Source organism: Stenella coeruleoalba, assembly GCF_951394435.1.
Source record: "Stenella coeruleoalba genome assembly, chromosome: 7".
In the NCBI taxonomy this organism is placed as follows: Eukaryota; Metazoa; Chordata; class Mammalia; order Artiodactyla; family Delphinidae; genus Stenella; species Stenella coeruleoalba.
Genome location: NC_137153.1, coordinates 68,398,473 through 68,426,053, shown reverse-complemented (window position 1 = coordinate 68,426,053; position 27,581 = coordinate 68,398,473). Strand labels below are relative to the sequence as shown.

Sequence of the window (27,581 nt, the reverse complement as noted above, 5' to 3'; positions counted from 1 at the left end):
CTTTCTGAGGAACAATTCACTTTATTCAGAGCTGTATAGGAATCAATCTGTTCCTTCTGAGGTGAAATCAAACACAAAGTGCTATTCTAAAGTCCCATGCTCAACAAAACACTCTGACTCCCTCTACTTACTGGGCATGACCAATGCATACCATGGAACTGCCCTGGCAGATGGAGGTTGTCTAACAACAGGCTCCCTGTACTAAGTGGGATCCAACACTTAAAAATGACAGGCTCCCTGTCCTCAGTGTGGCACTCTCAGGTCTCTAGACCTGCACTATTCAAATGAGTAACCACCAGCCAGATGTGGCTATTGAGTGCTTAAAATGTGGCTAATCCAAGTAGAGATGCATTACACAAAATACACACCAGATTCAGAAGACTTAATACAAAAACACTAAAATATCTCATTGATGAAATTTTTCATTGATTATACACGTATGTTAAATAAAACCTATTATTAAAATTAGTTTCAAAAACCTAAATAGACATTTCTCCAAAGAAGAGATACAGATGGCCAACAGGCACATGAAACGATGCTCAGCAATGCTAATTATTAGAGAAATGCAAATCAAAACTACAATGATCAGAATGACCACCATTAAAAAGTCTACAAATAACAAATGCTAGAGAGGGTGTGGAGAAAAGGGGAACCCTCCTATACTGTTGGTGGGAATGTAAATTGGTATAGCCACCATGGAGAACAGTATGGAGGTTCCTCAAGAAACTAAAAATGGAGTTTTTTAGGCCTGGAGATGCTGGAGAGTTAGAGATGAAAAACAGCCAAGTGTTACAGTGAGGGACTATACAAGACACAGTGTACCTGAAACTGACCAAGTTAGAAGTTGTTTCTGGGGGTCTGGGATGGATCAGGAAGGGTCCATAGCAGCAAACTGGCTTTCTTCTACTACTCAGACTCCTGGGCATATGTCCAGACAAAACTCTAATTCGAAAAGATATATGCGCCCCTATGTTCATAGCAGCACTATTTACAATAGCTGACATGGAAACAACCTAAATGTCCATCGACAGATGAATGGATAAAGAAGATATGGTACACACACACACACACACACACACACACACACACACACACACACACAATGGAATACTACTCAGCCATAAAAAAGAATGAAATAATGTTGTTTGCAGCTACATGGATGGACCTACGGATTATCATACTAAGCGAAGTAAGTCAGAAAGAGAAAGACAAATACCATATGATATCACTTATATATGGAATCTAAAGTATGACACAAATGAACTTATCTACAAAACAGAAACAGACTCAGAGACATAGAGAACAGACTTGTGGTCGCCAAGGGGGAAGGGGGTGGGGAAGGGATGGATTGGGAGTTTTGAACTAGCACATGCAAACTATTACATATAGAATGGATAAACAACAAACAACAGGTCCTATTGTATAGCACAGGGAAATATATTCAATATCCTATAATAAACCCATAATGGAAAGGAATTTTTTAAAAAAAGAAGAGACTGATTAAGCCACAAAAAAATAAATTAATTAACAAAATTAATTTCACTTGTTTCTTTTTACTTTTTTTTGCTGTGGCTACAAGAAATTTTAAATTACATACATGGCTCATGTGTGGCTTACATTGTATTTTATTGTACAGCACTGGTCTAGATAAGCTATGCATACAGAAAAGCCCACCTTTGTATGTACATCAATGAAATTTTAGTGTATGCCTGGCAAACTAGTGGGATTAACCCTTCAATCATTTGATCCCACATTAGAGATTCCAGGCCTTGGGTCTTCAAGACCTATGTCTTCAAAGACTTCTGTCTCCAAAAGTCCTCCCTTAAGAAACAAATAACCTTAAGGAGAATGATACCTTAATCCATTTTTAGTAGCAGACCCACTTAATAATCAGGAGGAGCTCAGCAAACTGATATGAGGGTCAACTCTTATTTAACCTGTGACAGAGTACAGAAGACAGAAAGGAGGAGGAAGTGGCCAGAAAGGAACAGCCAGAAATGATCACGGTAAAAGGGTATCAAACAATCAACTTTCCCTGTCAGGTGATCTCAGACAGAAGCTCAACATTCTGACTTTCAAGTTACACCTGTAAGACTGCCTTTGGCACCTTTATCTTTTGGTTTCCAAAAGCTATGGTGTGTGTGTATGTATATGTATGCATTTGTGTATATATATTATATTTACACACAGTTTTAGACACATATGTATGTTCATACGTGCATATATATATATATATATATATATATATAAACACAACTATACAGACACACACATACACACATAGTACTAACATAGATATATACATGTAGTACCAACATCCTTCATGGCTGATTTGAAATTGTGAATGGGAAATCTATGCTTTATAATTTCTCTTTCTTTCTACTCAGTAAATTTAGAATAAAGAATATATGAAATGATGGTTCTATCACTTTGGGATAATCCAGCCTAGGCACTGGAAAAAAGATTTAATAATCATTTTTAAATATGTGAAGGGTTATTACAGAGGGCCAGAACATCAGAATGGATTACTAAGGGAAACCATAAATTCTTCTTTGGCAGCTTTCTTAAAACTGGGTAACCCTTAATCTGTCTGGGATGGGTCAGGTGTAGTCCACAATGGAGATGGAAGACTAAATAGCTACCACAATGATTTTTTAAATTGAAGTATAGTTGATTTACAATGTTGTGTTAGTTTGAGATGTACAGCAAAGTGATTGAGTTATTCACACATATACCATTTTCAGATTCTTTTCCGTTATAGGTTATTACAAGATATTGAATATAGTTCCCTGTGTGATATAGTAGGTCCTAGTTCCTTATCTATTTTATATATAGTAGTGTGTATCTGTTAATCCCAAACTCCTAACTTATCCCTCCCCTCCTTTCCCCTTTAGTAACCATAAATTTATTTTCTATGTCTGTGAATCTTTTGTTTTGTAAATAAGTTCACTTGTATAATTTTTTTAGATTCCACATATAAGTGATATCATATCTTATTTGTCTTTCTCTGTCTTACTTCCCTTACTATGTTAATGTCTAGGCCCGTCCATGTTACTACAAATGGCATTATTTATTCTTAGAAAGGTACAATCTCCCAAGACTGAACCAGGAAGAAATAGGAAATATGAACAGACCAATTACCAGTACTGAAATTGAAACAGTAATTTTAAAACTCTCAACAAATAGAAGTCCAGGACCAGAGGGTTTCATAGGTGAATTCTACCAAACATTTAGGGAAGAGTTAACACCCATCCTTCTGAAACTATCCAAAAATTTGCAGAGAAAGGAACACTTCCAAACTCATTCTATGAGGCCACCATCACCCTGATACCAAAACCAGACGAAAAAAGAAAATTATAAGCCAATATCACTGATGAACATAAATGCAAAAATCCTCAACAAAATACTAGCAAACAGAATCCAACAATACATTAAAAGGGTCAATACACCATGATCAAGTGGTATTTATCCCAGGGATGCAAGCATTTCTCAATATCTGCAAATCAATGTGATACACCACATTAACAACTTGTAGAATGAAAACAATACGAGCATCTCAATAGATGCAGAAAAAGCTTTTGACAAAATTTAACATCCATTTATGATAAAAATTCTCCAGGAAGTGGGCATAGAGGGAACTTACCTCAACATAATAAAGGCCATTTTTCACAAACTCACAACTAACATCATACTCAATGGTGAAAGGCTGAAAGCATTTCCTATAAGATCAGGAACAAGACAAGGATGCCACTCTAGCCACTTTTATTCAACATAGTTTTGGAAGTCCTAGCCATAGCAATCAGAGAAGAAAAACAAATAAAAGGAATCCAAATTGGAAAGGAAGAAGTAAAACTGTCACTGTTTGCAGATGACATGATGCTATACATAGAAAATCCTAAAAATGCCACCAGAAAACTACTAGAGCTCATCAATGAATTCAACGAAGATGCAGGATACAAAATTAACATACAAAAATCTGTTGCATTTCTATACACTAGCAACTAGATATCAGAAAGAGAAATTAAGGAAACAACCCCACTTACCATTGCAACAAAAAGAATAAAATACCTAAAATGACCATACTACCCAAGGAAATCTACACATTCAATGCAATCCCTATTAAATTACCAATGGCATTTTTTCACAGAACTAGAACAAAAGCATTTTAATTTATATGGGAACCACAATTATTTTGTTTACAATAGGAAGTAAGTCGAAATCCTCACAAAACCACCTATTATGAGAAGATTTCCTTCATGAGGTAGAATTTAGAACAGGATTTTGAATAGATATAGCTGGTCTGACTGTACACTTTTTTGTATTCTGAGGAAATGGACTTGCTTCCTTTTCTGAGAACACCTGACCATTCCGTGCTTGCTCCCTATCTCTCTGTTTCTCTCTGAGTACACACACACAAACCCATGCACTCACACAACCAGAACTTCCCTTCCTAACGCCCACCCATCTTTCCCGCCCCAACTAATGTTCCAAGCCATCCACAAATCTTTCTGGTCAACCCACCCACACTCTGAACTTCTTTAGTGGTATATGCTTCTGTAGATTACATTGCAGTTGAATCTCTCTTAACCAACTCACTGAAACGGCTAATGTCCACCATACCCTCTGTGAAATATACTGACTATTGTCCATGGCACAGTGAATGCTCTTGGCTAGGAAGCTACTTTCAAATATGTCAGTGTACTTCAGCCCCCACTAACTGAGTAGGTTATTTACCAAGAGTCGTTTTGTTTGTTCCCAAACCCATTTATGATAGACATGTTTATGACAGTTGTATGCTGTTATATTTATATACTTTAGTTAAAGATTACATAAAGTGAATAGAAAAAGAAGGCAGGTGGTTTTCCTATAAAAACTACATTGGAAAGAGTCAAAAAAAAAAAAGGTCAACAACTTAAAAAAAAAACCTATTGCTAAATTAGGTGTGGGGTAGATATTTGTAAAAGATCTTAGGGGGAAATTTTAAAATCTAAAATGATTCCATACTCAAGATTGCTTCACAAATGTTTTAATTTCTCACTCCACATTAAATAAATCACTACTTTTAAATTATAGAAGAGATATATACAAGACAGATGATTGAAGTGGACTCCAAGAAGAAGACATTTAATGAAAAAAAAGGACCTTGGTCCCAAATCAAAAGTCTGGTAAATAAATATGTATTTAGATGCTTTAAGTTGCTGTAACATGTTTAAGGTATGAATGTATAGCAGCTTTCTGATTTCCCACATGAACAATTTTTTTTAATTATCTGAACAATAACCAGTCCAGATCATGCTGGCTAAGAGGGATTATACTGCTTGGGCGGTATGTGACCTCAGACCCCACAAAAATTGTCCCTCTCTCAAAGAAAAGATTATCGTGGCCCAGAGTCCTCAGCATTCCAAGCAGAATTAAGTGTTGTACAAAAGGAAGAAGTCATATTTGTTTAAGGAATCAGAAAACCCAAATTCTGACACAAATTCACTACTTCCTGGCTCTTGACTTGGAGCAATTTTCAGGTGCTCTATCTATAAAATAAGAACCATAACATCATCCCTACTTACTTCACAGGGTATTTACAGGAAGCAAGACAGACAATATTATAAAGGTACTTTGAAAAGTACAAGGAAGTATATACATGAAAGGATGTAATGATGAATGCTCAGCATTTTTTTCCTAAATGAATGAATAAAGAGATGAATATACAGAGGAAGAAGGATGAAAATAAACGAACAACTCCCTAAGACCCTGATGACCTGGAGAAAGGGCTGTTTTTTGGTTTTGTTTGTTTAATTAATTTATTTATTTTGGCTACACTGGGTCTTCGTTGCGGTGCACAGGCTCTCTCCAGTTGAGGCGTGCAGGCATCTCTAGTTGTGCTGTACAGGCTCTACAGCACGCAGACTCAGTAGTTGCAGCACACATAGGCTCAGGAGTTGCGGCACAAGGGCTTAGTTGCGGTGTATAGGATCTTAGCTCCCCAACCAGAGATCGAAACTGGGCCCCCTGCATTGGGAGCATGGAGTCTTAACCACTGGAGCACCAGGGAGGTCCTGCGAAAGCACTGTTTAAGAAATTGCTGCAACGATTAAACACAACCCAAACACGTTGTTATTCTTTCCCCCAAATGTATGGTTATTTTCTACCAAAGTTGTCTTGTTTTCTTTTTACTAGATCTTTATTGGAGTATAACTGCTTCACAATACTGCACTAGCCTCTGTCACACAACAGAGTGAATCAACCACATGCACATATACATCCAATATCCCCTCCCTCTTGAGCCTCCCTCCCATCCTCCTTATCCCTCTAGGTCATCCAAAGCACTGAGCTTATCTCCTGTGCTATGCTGCTGCTTCCCACTACCTAACGATTTTACATTTGGTAGTGTATATATGTCGATGCTACTCTGACTTCACCCCAGCTTCCCCCTACCCCATGTGTCCTCAAGTCCATTCTCTATGTCTACATCTTTATTCCTGCCCTGCCTCTAAGTTCATCAGTACAAATTTTTTTTTTAGATTCCATATATATGCATTAGCATATGGTATTTGTTTTCCTCTTTCTGACTTACTTCACTCTGTATGACAGACTCCAGGTCCATCCACCTCACTACAAATAACTCAATTTTGTTTCTTTTTATGGCTGAGTAATATTCCATTGTATGTATGTGGCACATCTTCTTTATCCATTCATCTGTCAATGGACATTTAGGTTGTTTCCATGTCCTGGCTATTGTAAATAGTGCTGCAATGAACATTGGGGTACATAGCTCTTTTTGAATTATGGTTTTCTCAGGGTATATGCCCAGTAGTGGGATTGCTGGCTCGTATGGTAGTTCAATTTTTAGTTTTCTGAGGAACCTCCATACTGTTCTCCATAGTGGGTGTATCAATTTACATTCTCACCAACAGTGCAGGAGGGCTCCTTTTCCACCACACTCTTTCCAGCATTTATTGTTTCTAGATTTTTTGATAATGGCCATTCTGACTGGTATGAGGTGATACCTCATTGTAGTTTTGATTTGCATTTCTCTGAAAATTAATGATATTGAGCATCTTTTCATGTGCCTCTTGGCCATCTGTATGTCTTCTTTGGTGAAATGTCTATTTAGGTCTTCTGCCCATTTTTGGATTGGATTGTTTGTTTTTCTGATATTGAGCTCCATGAGCTGTTTGTATATTTTGGAGATTAATCCTTTGTCCGTTGTTTCATTGGCAAATATTTTCTCCCATTGTAAGGGTTGCCTTTCTGTCTTGTTTATGGTTCCCTTTGCTGTGCAAATGCTTTTAAGTTTCATTAAGTTCCATTTGTTTATTTTTGTTTTTATTTTCATTACTCTAGGAGGTGGGTGAAAAAAGATCTTGCTGTGGTTTATGTCAAAGAGTGTTTTTCCTATAAGAGTTTTATAGTGTCTGGTCTTACATTTAGGCCTTTAATCCATTTTGAGTTTATTTTTCTGTATGGTGTTAGGGAGTGTTCTAATTTCATACTTTTACGTGTAGCTGTCCAGTTTTCCCAGCACCACTTATTGAAGAGGCTGTCTTTCCTCCATTGTATGTTCTTGCCTCCTTTGTCATAAATTAAGTGACATATGTGCGTGGGTTTATCTCTGGGCTTTCTGTCCTGTTCCATTGATCTATATTTCTGTTTTTGTGCCAGTACCATACTATCTTGATTACTGTAGCTTTGGAGTATAGTCTGAAGTCAGGGAGCCTGATTCCTCCAGCTCCGTTTTTCTTTCTCAAAACTGCTTTGGCTCTTCGGAGTCTTTTGTGTTTCCATATGAATTGTAAATTTTTTTGTTCTAATTCTGTGAAGAACGCCATTGGTAATTTGATAGGGATTGCACTGAATCTGTAGATTGCTTAGGGTCGTATAGTCGTTTTCACAATACTGATTCTTCCAATCCAAGAATATGGAATCCATGCGTTTACATCATCTTTGATTTCTTTCATCAGTGTTTTATAGTTTACTGAATACAAGTCTTTCACTCCCTTAGGTAGGTTTATTCCTAGGTATTTTATTCTTTTTGTTGCAATGGTAAATAGGATTGTTTCCTTAATTTCTCTTTCTGATTTTTTATTGTTGTGTATAGGAAGGCCAAAGATTTCTGTGTATCAATTTTGTATCTTGCAACCTTACCCAATTCATTGATTAGTTCTAGTAGTCTTCTGGTGGCATCTTTAGGATTTTCTATGTATAGTATCATGTCATCTGCAAACAGTGACAGTTTTATTTCTTTTTTTCCAATTTGTACTCCTTTTATTTCTTTTTCTTCTCTGCTTGCCATGGTTAGGATTTCCAAAACTATGTTGAATAAGAGTGGCGAAAGTGGACATCCTTGTCTTGTTCCTGATCTTAGGTGGAAATGCTTTAAGTTTTTCACTACTGAGTATGGTGTTTGCTGTCGGTTTGTCATATATGGCCTTTATTATGTTGAGGTAGGCTCCCTGTATGCCCATTTTCTGGAGAGTTTTTATCATAAATCGGAATTGAATTTTGTCAAAAGCTTTTTCTGCATCTATTGAGATGATCATATGGATTTTATTCCTTAATTTGTTAATGTGGTGTATCACATTGACTGATTTGCATATATTGAAAAATTCTTGCATTCCTGGGATAAACTCCACTTGATCATGGTGTATGATCCTTTTAATGTGCTGTTGGATTCTGCTAGTATTTTGTTCAGGATTTTTGCATCTATGTTCGTCAGTGATATTGGTGTATAATTTTCTTTTTTTGTGATATCTTTTTCTGATTTTGGTATCAGAGTGATGGTGGCTTCGTAGAATGAATTTGGGAGTGTTTCTCCCTCTGCAATTTTTTTGAAGACTTTGAGAAGGATCAGTGTTACTTCTTCTTTAAATGTTTGGTAGAATTTGCCTGTGAAACAATCTAGTCCTGGACTTTTGTTTGTTGGAAGATTTTTAATTATGGTTTCAATTACATTACTTCTGATAGGTCCGTTTATATTTTCTAATTCTTCCTGGTTCAGTCTTGGAAAAGTGTACCTTTCCAAGAATTTGTCCATTTTTTTGTGGTTGTCCATTTTATTGGTATATAGTTGTTTGTAGTAGTCTCTTATAATCCTTTGTATTTCTGCAGTGTCAGTTGTGATTTCTTTTCCATTTCTAATTTTATTGATTTGCATCCTTTCCCTTTTTTTCTTGATGAGTCTGGCTAAGGGTTTATCAATTTTGTTTATCTTCTCAAAGGACCAGCTTTTAGTTTTATTGATCTTTGCTATTTTCTTTGTCTCTATTTCATTTATTTCTGCTCTGATCTTTATGATTTCTTTCCTTCTACTGACTTTGTGTCCTCTTTGTTCTTTTCTCTAGTTGTTTTAAGTGTAGGGTTAGCTTGTTTATTTGAGATTTTTCTTGTTTCTTGAGGTGAGACTGAATTGCTATAAACTTCCCTTAGAACCGCCTTTGACGTGTCCCATAGGTTTTGGGTTGTTGCGTTTTTGCTGTCATTTCTTTCTATGTAATTTTTTACTTCTTCAGTGATCTCTCAGTTACTTAGTAGCGCACTGTTTAGCCTCCATGTATTTGTGTTTTTTACAGTTTTTTTCCTGTAATCGATTTCCAGTCTCATAGCATTGTGGTCAGAAAAGATGTTTGACATGATTTCAATATTCTTAAATTTACCGAGGCTTGAGTTATGACCCAAAATGTGATCTATCCTGGAGAATGTTTCATGCCCACTTGAGAAGAAAGTGTATTCTGCCACTTTTGGGTGGAATGTTCTATAAATATTAATTAAATCTATCTGGTCTATTGTGTCATTTAAAGCTGTGTGTCCTTATTTATTTTGTTTGGATGATCTGTCAATTGGTGTAAGTGGGGTGTTAAAGTCCCCTACTATTATTGTGTTACAGTCAATTTCTCCTTTCATAGTTGTTAGCATTTGACTTATGTATTAAGGTGCTCCTATGGTGGGTGCATAAACATTTACAATTGTTATATCTTTTTCTTGGATTGATCCCTTGCTCGTTATGTAATAGTGTCCTTCTTTATCTCTTCTAACAGTCTTTATTTTAAAGACTATTTTATCTGATATGAGTATTGCTACTTCAGCTGTCTTTTGATTTCCATTTGCATGGAATATCTTTTTCCATCCCTTCACTTTCATTCTGTATGTGTCCCTAGGTCTGAAGTGGGTCTCTTGTAGATAGCATATATATGGGTCTTGTTTTTGTATCTATTCAGCCAGTCTATGTCTTTTGGTTGGAGCATTTAATCCATTTATTTATTTATTTATTTTTTGTGGTACGCGGGCCTCTCACTGTTGTAGCCTCTCCCGTTGTGGAGCACAGGCTCCAGACGCACAGGCTCAGTGGCCATGGCTCACGGGCCCAGCCGCTCCTTGGCATGTGGGATCTTCCTGGACCAGGGCACAAACCCGTGTCCCTTGCATCGGCAGGCGGACTCTCAACAACTGCGCCACCAAGGAAGCCCTCCATTTACATTTAAGGTAATTATCAGTATGTATGTTCCTATTACCATTTTCTTAATTATTTTGGGTTTGTTTTTGTGGGTCTTTTTCTTCTCTTGTGTTTCCCACCTAGAGAAGTTTCTCTGGCATTTGTTGTAAAGCTGGTTTGGTGGTGCTGAATTCTCTTAGCTTTTGCTTTTCTGAAAAGTTTATGATTTCTTCGTCAAATCTGAATGAGATCCTTGCTGGGTAGAGTATTCTTGGTTGTACTTTTTTTTTTCTCTCATCACTTTAAGTATATCCTGCCACTTCCTTCTGGTCTGCAGAGTTTCTGCTGAAAAGTCAGCTGATAACCTTATGGGGTGTCCTTTGTATGTTATTTTTTGTTTTTCCCTTTCTGCTTTTAATATTTTTTCTCTGAATTTAATTTTTGTTAGTTTGATTAATATGTGTCTAACGCTAGGTGTGTTTCTCCTAGGGTTTATCCTGTGTGGGTCTCTCTGTGCTTCCTGGACTTGGGTGACTATTTCCTTTCCCATGTTAGGGAAGTTTTCCACTATAATCTCTTCAAATATTTTCTCAGACCCTTTCTTTTTCTTTTTTATTTCTGGGACCCCTATAATTTGAATGTTGGTGCATTTAGTGTTGTTCCAGAGGCCTCTGAGATTGTCTTCAATTCTTTTCATCCTTTTTTCTTTATTCTGCTCCTCAGCAGTTATTTCCACCATTTTGTCTTCCACCTCACTTATTCGTTATTCTGCCTCAGTTATTCTGTTACTGATGCCTTCTAGTGTGTTTTTCATTTCAGTTATTGTGTTGTTCATCTGTTTGTTTGTTCTTTAGTTCTTCTAGATCTTTGTTAAAGATTTCCTGTATTTTCTCAATCAGTGCCTCCATTCTATTTCCAAGATTCTGGATCATCTTTACTATCATTACTCTGAATTCGTTTTCAGGTAGATTGTCTATTCCCTCTTCATTTATTTGGTCTTGCAGGTTTTTACCTTGCTCCTTCATCTGTGACATATTTTTTTGCAGTCTCATTTTTTCTTTTTTTTTTTTGGATGAGTGGGATTGTGTTCCTGTCTTGCTGATTGTTTGGCCTTAGGCTCCCAACAGTGGAGTTTGTAGGCTGTTGGGTAGAGCTGTGTCTTCGTGCTGAGATGAGGACCTCTGGGAAACCTCACTCCGATGAATATTCCCTAGGGTCTGAGGTTCTCTGTTAGTCCAGTGGTTCGGACACAGAGCTCCCACTGCAGGAGCTTTGGCCTGACCCCCGGCAGTTCACTTGTGGGTTCCTCCCATCACCTTGGGTGTCAAGGTCCCCCACCAACATCCTGCAGGCGCCCTAGTTGTGGGGAGACATAAACTCCACGTCTTCCCACACCACCATCTTGACTCCACACCCCCAAAGTTGTCTTCTTAAAACACAGTTCAAATCATGTCATTTCTTTCCTCAACATCCTTCAGTAACTTACCTCTGCCAACATACTGAAGGACTCTGCATTGAAGGACTTCATATTATACAGCTCCACAGTCTTGTCTCTCTCACCATGAATCACAACAGACTGCAGACTCTTCCTTAACACTTCCATGCCCCAGGATTTGCCCCACTCTTAACTCTGGCTTGTAATGGACTTCTTAAGGAAATCCACCTCTGGGTTGAAAAGCTCAAAAACTCTCCACCTTTTCTGTTCCTCCAGTTCCTCTAGGTACCCACAACACTATATATTTTTATTATAACCCAGTATCTGCCTTATGTTATAATTAAGTCTTCCCTTCTTGTTAAATGCCTCCAGGACGGAAACCTCTCTTTTCAGCTCTAAGTCAGCACAGAGTATGTCAAAGTGCCCTGTGCCAAGCAAGGTAGGTCTGAATGCAGAATTCCAACTGACTATCAAAGTCGTTAAAGCTCATGGGTTTTGTTCACTCTCATATCTTCTGTTCCTTACTCTGGCAATTATTTCTCCTCTTCCAGTTTGACTTAGCAAACTACATAAAGAATAATCAGGGAAAAGTAATTCTTGCCTGTGTTTCCACCTCCCCTATCTGCTAGAAAAGGAAACACCCTATTTCAAGGAGGGCCCATATCATTTATGAGTCTAAGAAGCAATAAATTCCTCTTAAAATACTTCTTTTATTTTAAATGGTTAGTAATGCTTTTGCTGATCAGCATTTGGAGTGCTTTTGCACACACAGAACAATGTAGATGATGAAGTCAGTCACTGCCTACAGGAAGAAATAGACCACATTGTGTTCCCAGATACACAGATAGGAAATGGGCTTCTCAAGATCTTGTTTAAGGTAAAATATTTCTACAACTCCATAGGGGATTCTGTGTGACTACAATTTACATGCATTTTTTCTAAGTGCCTCTTTTGGTTGTTTTAGGATTTCTAATGACTCCCACTAAAATTTAAGTAATGAGTAATCGCTGAGAAAGCTACAGCCATCACTGTAGTAATGTATTTTCCAAACTAACACTGGATTTCAGGATCCCCACCAACTGCTACAGACTGAAGGCATCCACCTGATATGAAATTGGTTAAGGTTAAAGGAAAGTACTGGTTTCATCCTTTTCCTCCTGTCATTTCCTAAAACAAAACTGCATTTTGCCCATTGTAGAACTTATTTGGAGCTCTTAAAGGGGCTTTTCAAGTTCTGTTCCTTTTAACTCCTGACAGAAACTGTAAATTGTATTTAATTTGTTTTAATGACTACTGTCCATCCAGTGAGATAGTCTCTGTCATTTTCCTGAGGCTCTTTCACATCCTTTAACCAAACTCTGACACCAAAGGGAGCAAAAGCTTTACCCTAAATAAACTAGCTCATATTTAGTTTGGTTTAAGTGTAAGATAATACATTTGTGATGGGTTATAGTCTCTATTCAATACGTTTTGTCGCTCAAACATCTGAGTGTTTCAAACACTGGATTTTAAAAACACCTTGTCAGTCATCCTTGCCTTGGTCTTCATGAGTTCAATGTGTACAAAAAAGGCTATTAAAATAGCCTCTCACTGTCATTTTTAAGTATCTCCAGCCTCCTACAAAGCTTAGATCTCACAATTGCCTGGATTTTCTCAATAGCTGTTCTCCCCTCTGCTAACAGTATCTTCAGTCAAAACCAGCTATTTTAAGGGGACATATCCTTAAAGCTCAAAGGAGGGGCTTCTCTGGTGGCACAGTGGTTAAGAATCTGCCTGCCAATGCAGGGGACACGGGTTCGAGCCCTGGTCCGGGAAGATCCCACATGCTGCGGAGCAACTAAGCCTGTGTGCCACAACTACTGAGCCTGTGTGCCACAACTACTGAGCCTGCGTGCCACAACTACTGAAGCCCACGCACCTAGAGCCTGCGCTCTGCAACAAGAGAAGCCACCGCAATGAGAGAACCGTGCACCACAACAAAGAGTAGCCCCCACTCACCGCAACTAGAGAAAAGCCCTCACGCAGCAATGAAGACCCAATGCAGCCAAAAATAAATAAATAAATAAATAAATAAAATAAAAAATTAAAAAAAAATCAGTAGCCCTGAAAAAATTATTAAAAAAAAAAGCTCAAAGGACAGTTGTTTTAAAATAAATAAAAGAAAAGAAGAACTCAAAGGAAAATAATCTCATGGTAAAAAGAAGTACAGAAATAAAGAGATATATTGTTTATATGATTTAAAATTATAAATTTAATATAAAATATATAAGAATAGCTATATAAATATAAATACTCTCTCCCACACACAATCTCTCTCATTAAATCAAATTTGCACATATATGTGGGTGGTTAATAGACTCTCCCAAAGCCCATCTATAGATCTCTAAGGATGTTAAGAATTCCTGCACCAGAAGCATCCCTATTAAATCATGGACAAGAATACTTACTACCACCATTATAATTTAGCATTTCTTGGGAAGATACAGACAATTCAATAAGACATGAAACAAAACATTTAAATATTAAAACAGAGCTATCATTACTTATAGAATATGACAGTATAGTGAGAAAATACAAAATAAAGAACTGAAAATTAATTGACACTTATTACATGTCAGGTAATGCACTAGGCATAAGGGGTAAAAAAAATCAATAAGGTTCAATCAAGCCCTATGTAATTAACTCTACCAATAAAAAATAATTAGAAGATATGTGTAAATGAAGATTCCATTCACAATAACAATAACATCAACCACAACAAAACATAAAGTAATGTTAACAAGAAATGCATCAGATCAATTTGAGGAAAATTACAAATCACTTTGAGAAATAGAATTTTTTAAAAGACTGAATAGAGAATCATGCCATATTACTGATGAAGAAAACTAGCAATTATAAAGCAATTCCAATGAAGTTGGACAGTATAGACTGCTTTTTGAAAATTGGCAAAATGTTCCAAAGTTCATCGGGAAGGGTTGGAAGAGCTAAAATATTTTTGGAATAAAAAGATAAGGAATTTGCCCAAGCCCGAAATAAAAATGGTTCTAATGGTAAAATAATATTGGTACTGGCCAAAGATACAGAAAAATCACTGGAACAGATGAGTGATCTCAGATAGAGACACTCCTATAAAAAAGAACATAACGGGCTTCCCTGGTGGCACAGTAGTTGAGAGTCTGCCTGCCGATGCAGGGGACGCGGGTGCGTGCCCCGGTCCGGGAAGATCCCACATGCCGCGGAGCGGCTGGGCCCGTGAGCTAGTTCGGGGGTACATTAACTATGTAGAAAAAGGCCTTTTAGACCTTTATATTAATATCACACCATTCAGTAAATGTATATTTAATCAGAGATGGTTTAAAACATTAAGCATAATATGGTCATTTATATAAGCTAAGAAAATATAGGACAACTTTAGTGACAGAGAAATGAGAATTAAAAAAATAAAGATATACAGGGCTTCCCTGGTGGCACAGTGGTTGAGAGTCCGCCTGCCGATGCAGAGGACACGGGTTCGTGCCCTGGTCCGGGAAGATCCCACATGCCACGGAGCGGCTGGGCCCGTGAGCCATGGCCGCTGAGCCTGCGCGTCCAGAGCCTGTGCTCCGCAACGGGAGAGGCCACAACAGTGAGAGGCCCGTGTACCACAAAAAAAAAAAAAAAAAGATATACAACTTTTCACCTATCAAATTGTGAAAGATTAAAAATTATGACATTCAGTGCTGGTAAAGGTGAAGTAAGGTATCTCAAAGAATACTTTGGGAATATAAATTGGTACCATGTTTCTGGATGGTAGCTTGTCAACAAACACCAAGGCAGGTCCACTGATCCAGTAATTCCACTCCTAGAAATTTACACTGAGAACATCATCAGGGAAGTGATAAAAAAAAATTATAGTAGCCAAAGTTAGAATGAGCCTAAGGGTTGTTCATCAATAAATGAGTAATTATACAATGGAATATGACTTTTTAAAATTACACATTTGATTTGAAGATTTTTAATTAAAATTCTCCTGAAGTAATACTACATGAAAAATATGCAATTCAAAACTATGCTGTAAACATAATGAACTTAATTTGCTAATGCATACATACTTACATTCAACACAAAATTAGGGCAGGAATGGAGTTACAATTTATTTTATTCTTTATATTTTTCAGTATTTTCCTAATTTCTACAATGAAAACAAATATGTATATATATTGTTTTCAGAGAGAAAAAAGCATTATTTAAATAAAGTAGTATCACAGACAATTCCAAACTTCAAAAAATAACTTAAATGAACTAATAAAGATCCACAATGATTCATGAAATCTGAATATATAGGCTTGAGTTTAGTGAATAGCTGTATACCAATATTGGTTTTTAGGTTTGACAAATGTAATAAAAAGTAATTTAGGTAATATTGGCCAGTAAGATGCAATTGGGAAAGTTCATGAACCTTAAAGTTCATTGTCAGTCCTCAAATAACCTTAGTCAGATAGTTGGCCTGCAGGGAAGTATCAGGCGCTTGTCTTTGGGGTTTTATCTCTGTATTATTTTTGCAATATTTCTGTAAATCTAAAATTGTTCCAAAATAAAAAGGTTACTTTAAGAAAAAAAAAAAGGCAGACTCATAATGGGTAAAGGAGGAGCATATTTGGGGACTTCCCTGGTGGTGCAGAAGTTAAGAATCCACCTTTCAGTGCAGGGGACGCAGGTTCGATCCCTGGTCAGGGAACTAGATCCCACATGCACGCTGCAAATAAGAGCTCGCGTGCCATAACTAAGGAGCCTGCCGGCTGCAACTAAGGAGCCCGCCTGCCGCAACTAAGACCCGGCGCAACAGAAAGAAAGGAAGGGAGAAAGGAAGGAAGGGAGGGAGAAAGGAAGCATATTTGGAAGATGGCCTTTTGCTTCTGAGGATATCATCACCAAGGGGAGCCATGTTCACTTATAAATCAGCCCTTGGAACTCTCAGAAACAACAGAAAACTAGACCAGTTGGTTTTCTGTGGCAGAAATGGGGGTGATTTTATGTTTTCATGTGTTGGTTTCTTTTTTTATTGCTACAATAGTAAATGTAAATATATTTAAATTTTTGAAGTCCCTTGAAAACAAAATACTGGACTACCCTAGTATGACATTGCTTGGATTCTTTTCTCTTTTATCCAAGCAACGCTCCACATTCCTAACATGTGGAAATCATTCAACCTCTGTATTTCTCCAATGCTATTTCTAAACATAGCTTACTATCACAAAGCCCCAGATGTCATCCAGCAAACAAATTTACTCTGGTAAACACCAATGGGCCCTTATGGGTTTGCCATCTCCTACCTGTTCCCTACTTGCCTGCATAACACCTCCCCGCAACCAAACATTCCAGGTACTTCATTAATGAAGACCCCACCGCTCAGATCCTATCAATACCTCTTTGTTGCAAAAGCATAGGTAAGCAACACTTCAAGGATTCTACAAAAGTCAGAACCTAAAAACTGAAACTACCAAAGGACCTTAGGTTACATGAGATCCAAGGGTCTCCAGTTTGCTCATTTCTAAGAAAAGCCAGATAACTGGTTGCAGAACCAGGAGTTCCCAATCCCCACTAGTACAGGCAGCACCCTCTACCTTCCCCTTCGCACATAAGGAATGGAAAACAGACCTTCTTCAGAAGAAACACTGGGAGTTTCTCATCTAATCAAACTCCTCATTTCATGTGGAAGAAAATAAATGGAAGTTAAGTGTGGGGAGACTTAGGTGGGAGGGGTTAAAGTTAACCATATTCCCATTTTATTTACCTAGTTATTGACAACTCACCAACTCCTCACCCCCACAACACTACCCCTTCATCCTTAGGGCAGATTCAGACCAAAGTTAAATGGGGGCATAGTGTTATGCAAGAGTAACCCAAAGAACACAAGATAATGCTTAACCAAGGTGAAAGGGGCAGGGCCTGTTCAAACTTGTCTCTGTTCAAAATGGGGGGTGGAGGTAAGCAGCACCTTCCTGTCACTGTGACATGCAAACTATGAAAATATATTACTTAAATTTGCGGACTTTTGAGCCTTTCTGGGATAAGAAGTCATTTATTAATTTCAAGGAAAAAGGTAAATCTCCTCCTTTGCCATGCAAACCAAGGTGTAAAAAGGAAGAGACTGTGTATCAGAACTTAAAGGACCTACTTGAGCTCTTAACTGCTAAGTTATTTTCACCAGAAGGACTAATCCTTATTTGTTTAAGTCCTAGACTTACAAGAAGTGGGAAAATTCCATGGGGGGTAGAAATATAGAAGAGGGGGAACTGGGAGGTTGTACAGAAAATGGCAGTGACCCCTAGCCTTCTATCCCTCAGGTCAAGTCCCCAGACCCCACAGCCAACCAGCTATTTGATTAAGGCCATTAAAAGACTGATATTGAACTTGAAGGTGCTTTCCAAGCCCATCTTATTAGTCGAGCACCTGCTCCATTTACTCAGCATTCTGGAAGCATGAAGCTCAAGAAATACTTTCAGTTCATTAATCGCCTAAAATCAATCTTTTTTCTCCATGTCCTTCTATGTGGAGCTTCAATGTCCAATACAGTAGCCACTAGTACATGTGGTTCTTAAGCAATGAAATGGAGCTCGTCCAAATTGAGATGTGCTCTAAGTATAAAATATACACCAGATTTCAAAGACTTAGTAAGAAAAAAAGAATGTAAAATATCTCATTAATCTCTTTTTATTCTGATTACATATTGGGATGATAATGTTTTGAATATATCTGGTTAACTAAAATATATTATTAAAATTACCTTCACTATTTGATTTTTTACTTTTTCATGTGCCTACTAAAACATTTTTAAATTACTTCTGTGGCTCATGTTTGTGGCTACCACATTATTTCTACACAGCAGTGCTGCTCTGGAGATAATGTGGTCCTAGTATTAGAGACACTTAAACCCAAGCAGCGAACACAGGCTAAGTTTTCTGAATTTTATGGAATTCTAGAAAACTGATGAGGGAACTGAGTCCTGGTTAACTCATCCCAGGGTAAAACTCATTTATAGAGATCATCTGTGTCCCATCCACAAGTTCAACACAGAAAATATCAAAAAGCTTTGATGCTCAATTCAGGTCTGGGGTAGATACCCACAGTTCAATGTGAGTACCTCTTTCCTTTGGGGATATGTGAGAGTGAGACATGGGGCTTGAGGACGCTGCTGTGATGTAAGCAATGAAGAGGAGATACGGGGATGGAGGAGAAGGGATGAAAGAGAGGCGGGAGGGGTAAGAAGAGAGAAGGAGGAGGGGTAGATTGAGATGAAAAGAGAACAGAGGAGATGGTGAAATGAAAAGATGGAGATTAAGAGATAGGGAAGAATATCTCTATGGTGGGAAAAAACCAAACACCCTTCCCACTACTCAGAGTAATTCTGAAGACTAAAACTGAGAAGGCTGGTATCAAGAATAAAATGACAAGTAACCAAGGAGATAATTCAAGAGGGTCAACCCACTCAGCAAAAAAAGGCACAAAAGTGAAGGTAAAAGATACATCTCTGGCATTCTGAGCCCTTAGAATACCCCTGAGCAAAACGGACAAAGACACATTACATTCCCTCATTTCTCTGCCTTTCACCTTTGTCAATGACCATGAACCCACAATTTCACTAAGCGCAATCCCCATTTCAGAAAGTTTTAAATCACATGGCTCTGCTCATGAACCTGTGAAATGGATCTTTTTCACTTTCTTCTCTTGAATCTCACACACACACACACAAAAAGCACCATGCTCCTCCTATGAACAGATATGAATTTCTTAAGGTTTTAAGGGCCAAATATAATACATCATAACTAAGTGTATCCTCTAATATTATCTCCAGAAACGGCTCTCCACCAATCCAGCTGATCCCCATGTTATAAAGGGCTGTGCTCTGAAAGTTCACATGTAAGGTAGTTGTCTAGTGCTCAAAATACATTGCCATGGAGAGGAAAATAAAACAGAAATGAATGGTTAGGGGAGAGACCCAGGCTAGTCTGAAAAGTCTCTCTAACCAATAAATCTGAACCTGGTTCTAGGAGCTGTGGCACAGAGCTCAAGGGGGAGAAAGAGGAAAAAGGGACAGAAAATGCTGTCACTCTTTCCTGGGTGAGAGGTAACACTGGCCACCCATAAGCAGGGTTGTTGGCACAGCTGTAATATAAGAATGTTCATCAATACCTGTTAATTTTGCAAATTCACCCAGTCATTCACAGGAATGCCTCACAGAATGCTAAGCGGCGTGGACTTAGGTGAGATGCTGGGAATCAAACAGGCCAAGCTGGAGATGGCAGCAGAATGGTTCCCTCTCTCCTTTTCTTCTTGCTAGAAGCCAAAAAGGCTAAACCAGAGGTTCTCAAAATCTATCAGTTCCTGGTGTCTTGGTAATTTTTTTCATGGCTCCCCTGAGCCAAGAGAGATACCTAGCAGTTCCATCTGTTAAATAGGTAGCTCCAAACAACTTAATAAGTACTTATGTTCTAACAACTTGGTAGTCATTCACAAACTAGAAATAAATTGATATGAAAGTAATGTTTTTATTTCATTCTTAAATAACCACGATTTTTAATAAGATGTGTATGCTGCTGGCACTGCACAGCTTCTCAAACTCTGAAATGAGTTTGAACCCCCCCACCCCATTTCCTGCTCCACATTTTTATACAGTACTGTTTTTTTAGGGCACTGAACCCCAGGAGCCCAGCTTTGCAAAGATATGACATCATTAAAAAGTAATGCAGTGATCTAATATTGAAACTATGAACTACCTTGAACCAGTAGTTCACAGAGTAACTGACAGATGTTTATTTCTGTCTTCCTTAAAAAAAAAAAATTAATCCCACAGCCTCCCAGTGAATTCCCTGTGTCATCCCAGGGTACCTCAGAGAACTGTTTGAGAAACTGCAAGGCTGGGCTTTTCCTACTGCAACCAACTGAGAGTATCCTTGCTGGTTAACATCTCAAAGAAAGGGAAAAAGATCTGTATGGCCCAGACTGAAATGGCCTGAAGTAACCTCTGGTCTGTTCTATTAAAAGTGTTCTACATTCAAGCCACAGCAGCCTTTGGGTAACTGATAAACCCCAGGGTGACTCAGAGAGACTCTGCAGACTCAGAAATAGGGAGGACAGGGTGTGCAGTATTAATGGATCGATCACTTCTTTAACTACTTCATTCTACTGTATAATGTAGGACATTGTCTAGAACTATGGTGCTTTATAAACTTCATTAATTAACATGTGAGGTAAATGTTCAGTCAATATTACAGACTGTTAGCTGAGAGAAAGCCACGTACCTGTTTTATTATAATCATATGATTTTGTCCCTGATAAAACTAAAAACTAAATTCTAATGGAAGCAACCTAAGTGTCCTTCAACTGATGAACGGATAAAGAAGATGTGGCATATATATATACAATGGAATATTACTCAGCCATAAAAGGAAACAAAATTGAGTTATTTGTAGTGAGGTGGATGGACATAGAGTCTGTCATACAGAGTAAAGTAAGTCAGAAAGAGAAAAACAAATACCATATGCTAACACATATATATGCAATCTAAAAAACAAAAAAAATGGTTCTGAAGAACCTAGGGGCAGGACAGGAATAAAGACGCAGACAGAGAGAATGGACTTGAGGACCCGGGGAGGGGGAAGGGTAAGCTGGGATGAAGTGAGAGAGTGGCATGGACAATATACACTACCAAATGTAAAATAGATAGCTAGTGGGAAGCAGCCTCTAGAGGGGTGGGATAGGGAGAGTGGGAGGAAGACGCAAGAGGGAGGAGCTATGGGGATGTATGTATACGTATAGCTGATTCACTTTGTTATACAGCAGAAACTAACACACCATTGTAAAGCAATTATACTCCAATAAAGATGTTAAAAAAAAAACAACTAAAGTCTAAAATAAGCAAAGACTGCACTGAGACTACAAAAAGGAGGAAAGTCTGGCTTGTCAATTCATTCATTCATCCAGCATTCTACGGATGTTTTTAAGTTTCTATTATGTTCCAGACACAATGTATTTCACAGGAAACATAGCAGTGAAAAAGCCAGACACAACAACGTGGACTTTGTCCTCTTGTCAAGGCCAACAGTGGCCTCCATCTTCTCCAATTCAATAGAGAATTTTCAGGTTTCATCTTTCCCAACCTCTTAGCAACATGTGACCAAGTTAATCACTCCTTTCTTCACACATTTTGTTCATTTGGTTTCCAGGACATCTTCTATCTTTGTGTTCCTCTTACCCCACTGATTGTAACTTATCAGTTTCTCCCTCTTCTCAGCCTCCAATGTTGGTTGCCCCAAGGCTCAGTTCTTAGCTGTTTTCTCCATCCTCACTCTCCTCCTGGGAAGTCCCTTGTAGTCCCATGACATCAAATATCTTCTCTATACTGTTAACTCCCACATTTCTATCTCTAGCTCCCACTTCACTCCAGAGAGCCAGACTTATATATCCAACTATGTACCTGACATCCTCACTTGAAGGACTAAACAGGTATCACAAATATAATATGTTCAAAATAAAATCCTGATCTCCTACCCTCAAACTCAATTTTTTTCCACATAGGGTAATGGTACTGCCATTCACTACATGCTCAGGAAAAACACCTAGAGTTCTTCCTTGATTCTTCCTTTTCTTATCATCACATCCAATCCTTCAGCAAGTCCTGTCATCAAAACCCATCTCAGATCTGAACCCTCCATCCATTTCACTGGGGCTGCTGCAATAACCTAACTGGTTTTCCTGTTTCCACTCTTTCCCTCCCACACAGTCTATTCTCAACACAGTAACCAGAACCTCCTCTTTATAAGTTAGATAATATCAGTTCTCTACTTAAAGCCCTTCAAAGGAGTTCCCATCACACTTAAAATCTCTGAACTCCCTATTTCAGTCTCTAAGGACCTAAATGATCTGGCTAAACCAGAATCACATCAAGTCCGATACACTTGCTTTTATCTCTTCCAGGAACACTCTTCCTTAGATCTTCAGATGGCTTACTCCCCACTTAAATCAGAAGCTCTCTCTGGACATCCATTCTAAAATATTATCCCCATCCCTCTGAGCCCCATTATTCTGCTTTGCTTCTCTCTATTGTACTTATCACCCTATGAAAATATATCTTAGGTATTTACTTGTTGATTGCTGTTCCCATTAGAATATAAGGTGAGACTTTTTCTTGTTCACATGGGCATACAATGGGCTCTCAAATTCTTAGTGAAAAAACAATCTTCTGTCCTCACAGAGTTTATATCTGGTGAAAGATGACAAGGCAAAGACTTTCAGCTCAAAAGACCTGGTTATTTGGTCTAAAGTCTGTTGTTTACTGTGCTAATTTCACACTATGCTACTTAACATATTAGCATGTCTTATGTATCAATAATTATGTGAAATTCTGAACATATATTATCTTAATTTTCGAAGTTTCTATGAGGTACGTACAAATGTTGTCACTTGCTCAAGGTCCCAGAGGTGATCCTAGGGAGAGTTTAGATTCAATCTCAGGTCTATCATACTCCTGGTCTACACCCTTAACCAATATGCTACGCTATGTACTGCTTCTATATGTCATTACCTGTAAAATGGAGGGATTGAGCTAGAATGACCTCTAATGTTTCAAGTCTACCTCCTATCACAAGAAAAAAAATGCTGTCACTTGTACTGCTTGAAATTTAATTTCTATGTTAAATCACAAGAACTCATTTACCCAAATACAATTAACTGAAGAAAACTGACCATAGGCAAATGCAGAGACATGCACATACAGAGATCACATGCCATGTTATGGTGATGAGGCATCAAATAAGACATTTGTCATACTACTTCATCACCCATATTACCCACATTATGAATTCCTCTCCTCTAAAGATTATAAATTTAAATAAGAACTGGAGGTGACAAGTTCACAGCCTGGAGTAAACCAAAGCCAAATACTTCAGTAAAACACATTCATCCTGGCTCTTCATCTGTCACCAGGAAAATCAGCTGCCTGGCTTATGCAGAAAGAACCAAACCAACTTCTTGCCTCAAACTTCCATTAACTCCTGACTGTGCAGGATGGAGTGCCTCAGATGGGTCCCTCCTACAGCTTGACAGAGCTCCAGGAAAATTCTCTAGGATCCTCTAGCTCAATTCTAGAAGAGCACAAGACCTAAGAACAGGTACCACAAGTTCGAGATGCAGTAAAGTGACTTTGCTTCTTTCTTCTACTGCAATATAAATTAGGAATAGCCCATATGTGTACCCTATTAAGAGGCCACTCATTCTCACTGCCCAGGCTATCTAGCATATCTACAACTATAGGCATACATTTTATACACACACACACACACACACACTCCCTCCTTATCAGCCTTGTGGTTCTTGAGTGTATATGGGATGGACATCATCCATTATGATAATGATGCATTTATTTCACTGCATTATAAATAGTAAAAAAATATATTTCACTGCAATATTATAAATAGTAAAAAAAATATCCTGACACAATTCAAAGATTACAAAGAATTATTTGGAAAACAAACTACGTATCTGTATTCAATTTTATTACTAAATATGAGCCAAAATTATTCTTTTGTTCTAAATTTACCAAAACAACGTCAACTGTGACACTTGGCAACACTTAGAACCTAATTTGAAATCACTTTTGACTCTAAATAAACCCATTAATTTTATAGAACTGCTGATAAGTGCTACATGCTACAATACAACCCATTTATGTAAAGGCTTTGAAGACTCAGCTCTTTCATAAAAATCAAGGCTTTGGAAAATGTGGGTGGGAGAGAAGGAAATGGAAAAAAAAGAGAATGCTTAAGGGTAAAAGGGAATGTCACTGCTTGGAGAATAAGAGAAAAGCTTTCCCCACACATATACACCCACTCCACACACACCCATGTTCCCTCCATAACCTTAGGATAAGGTTTATTAAGCCAACACAACTCATCTCCCATCTTCTTTTTTTTTTTTTATAAATGGAATCATGCATCACATGTGAACTTCTATGTCTGGCTTCATTTACTTAGCATCGGGTTTTCACAGGTCACCGTGAGTTGGAGATATTTTTAAATTTATTTATTTATTTATTTTTGGCTGTGTTGCGTCTTCGTTTCTGTGCAAGGGCTTTCTCTAGCTGTGGCAAGTGGAGGCCACTCTTCATCGCAGTGCGCGGGCCTCTCACTATCACGGCCTCTCTTGTTGCAGAGCACATGCTCCAGACGCGCAGGCTCAACAATTGTGGCTCACGGGCCCAGTTGCTCCTCAGCATGTGGGATCTTCCCAGACCAGGGCTCGAACCTGTGTCCCCTGCATTGGCACGCAGATTCTCAACCACCGCGCTACCAGGGAAGCCCCTCATCGCCCATCTTCTAATCTGAAAACACTTTTGCTAGATTTTTCTAGTTTGTGGGCATTTTTCAGTCTCTGGACTCTAGCTCTCCAGTGTTTGGATCAAAGATAAGTCTGTAGATGAGCTATCTATAAATAGACAGATAGCTTAACCACTGCGGATTCTTAACCACTGCACCACCAGGGAAACTGGGAAAGTAGACAGTCCCTTAGGAGCAAGGGAAGCTAGCAGAAGAGACCATCCTCTCTTGGCTAAAGCTCCAGAGATGAAATTACTTCTAAGCAGTGTTTTGAAAGTTCCCGGCAAGACTGACTTCTACTGCAGAAAAATAGAAATTCAGCAAAAAATGGGAATTAAAACAACGGTCAACCCATACTGCCCAAATGTCTGAATAAAATGAGTCCTTACTCTATTTGTACTTGACAATCTCCGTCTACTTAGCTATCAATCACACTACCCCTACCAAGTTTATGTCTGACACATATTAGGAAACTGACAGCTAACTCACCCTGCAAGCCAGGCTTCACCTCTAGCTCCCAATTCCTAAAAAGTAACGACTTTTACAAATCATAAAACAATGATAGGTAGAAAAAAATCTCTAAAATAATTTTATTCGACCTCTTCATTTTACAAAGAGCCCAAATTGCTAGGATGACTCTCATAAAATCTCTAAGAAAATTATTGGAAGACTTAGGTTTTGAACCTCATTCTCCCAATCCCCAAGCCAGCATTCCAGGTTTTGAACCTCATTCTCCCAATCCCCAAGCCAGCATTCCTACTAAACTACATCATTGCTGAAGAAATGAATTGATTTGCTATCCATCCATAGACAAATAAGAACACAGGTTTTATAGATATAAATTGCCAATATGGCTTAGTAGTTAAGATCATGTACTCTAGAGTCAAACTGGCTGGTTTACATCTTAACTTTGCACTTACTAGTTGTGTGACCTTGGACAAGTTATTCAACCATACCTCAGTTTCCTCACCTATAAAATACGAGGAATAATAATAATAACAACAACTAGCATGATGGCCCCCACCTCACTGGGTCTGGGGGCAACTTAAATATGTCCCAATAATACACTTTTTAAAAATCAGATATCAAGCACATATAATATCTACCACATCATAAGTGTTATGTAAGTATTAGATATCATTATTCTTTCCAATCTTGTTAAGACTGTAAACAAATCACGAAAAGGAGGTTAAGGTCTCACTTTGCTTTATTTCTCTGGGCTTGTTCTGAACACTGTCAAATATGCAAGCTTGTCTTGATACAAACAGTTTGAAAGGAATGCAATAGTATGGCTTAGTGGCTTATGCCTAGACCTAACCAGTGTAATTATTCTAGGTAATTTAAGGACAAGAATAAAAGGAGGAAATGTCCCACCAGTGTTTAGATCTAATCCATGACTTTTGTTTTGAGAATCATTATTGATTTGACATCTTTGTAGAGTACTCCAGGGTCTGTAGTGATGCTTCACAGAGTGTAGGAGTCCATACTTGTTGCTTTGATTCTGTAAGAGCCACTGGAAGGGAAGTGTGTCCCAGCTCTCCAAAGTACCAGCACCAGCTGGGCAGCACCTCCTCAGAGGTCTGGGTCCCAGCCCTGTGGGCTCTTCCTCTGAATTTCTAGGTTCTGGTAACTGTGAATTTCTTCCTTTTGATCTTCCAGCCCTAAGATGGTAGCTGCTTTCTACAATTATTATCTATGTGTTATCTCAGAGTTCTGTTTGTTTCCCCTTTTCAGTCCTTCAATATCTGTTTAACCTGTTAATTTCTGATATTAGATTATCTCTGTTCAAATAGCTGAAGTGGTTTCTCTTTTCCTGACTGGGCCATGGCTGATACATCATTGGATGGACATTTAGGCCCAGCTTCCTCACACTACACAAATCACCCCTTATCATTATAATCGACAGAGAACGCAACACCAATCCTTTACCTGAAACATGTTAAAACACCCTGTGTCCCTCAAAGGGAGCTCTTCTTAATGTCTAATTTCAACTTATCCACTTGAGATATGAGATCTCCTCTTAGCTTATCTTCTCCTCTTGTCAATGTAAACTAAAGATATACTCCCTGGGATATAAAGGTATCTATGTATGAAGATATATTTCCACTGTATAAAACAATGGAGGAGGGCTTCCCTGGTGGCACAGTGGTTGAGAATCTGCCTGCTAATGCAGGGGACGTGGGTTCGAGCCCTGGTCTGGGAAGATCCCACATGCCACGGAGCAACTAGACCCGTGAGCCACAACTACTGAGCCTGCACGTCTGGAGCCTGTGCTCTGCAACAAGAGAGGCCGCAATAGTGAGTGGTCCCCGCTTGCCACAACTAGAGAAAGCCCTCACACAGAAACAAAGACCCAACACAGCCAAAA

At 38.3% G+C, this 27,581-nt stretch overlaps 1 protein-coding gene across 1 annotated transcript in view; it reads right to left on the bottom strand.

The window, feature by feature from the left end:
- GLIS3 (GLIS family zinc finger 3) overlaps positions 1 to 27,581 on the bottom strand; it is a 520,272-nt gene that overhangs the window by 440,393 nt on the left and 52,298 nt on the right. The gene's annotated exons all lie outside the window — the stretch shown is intronic.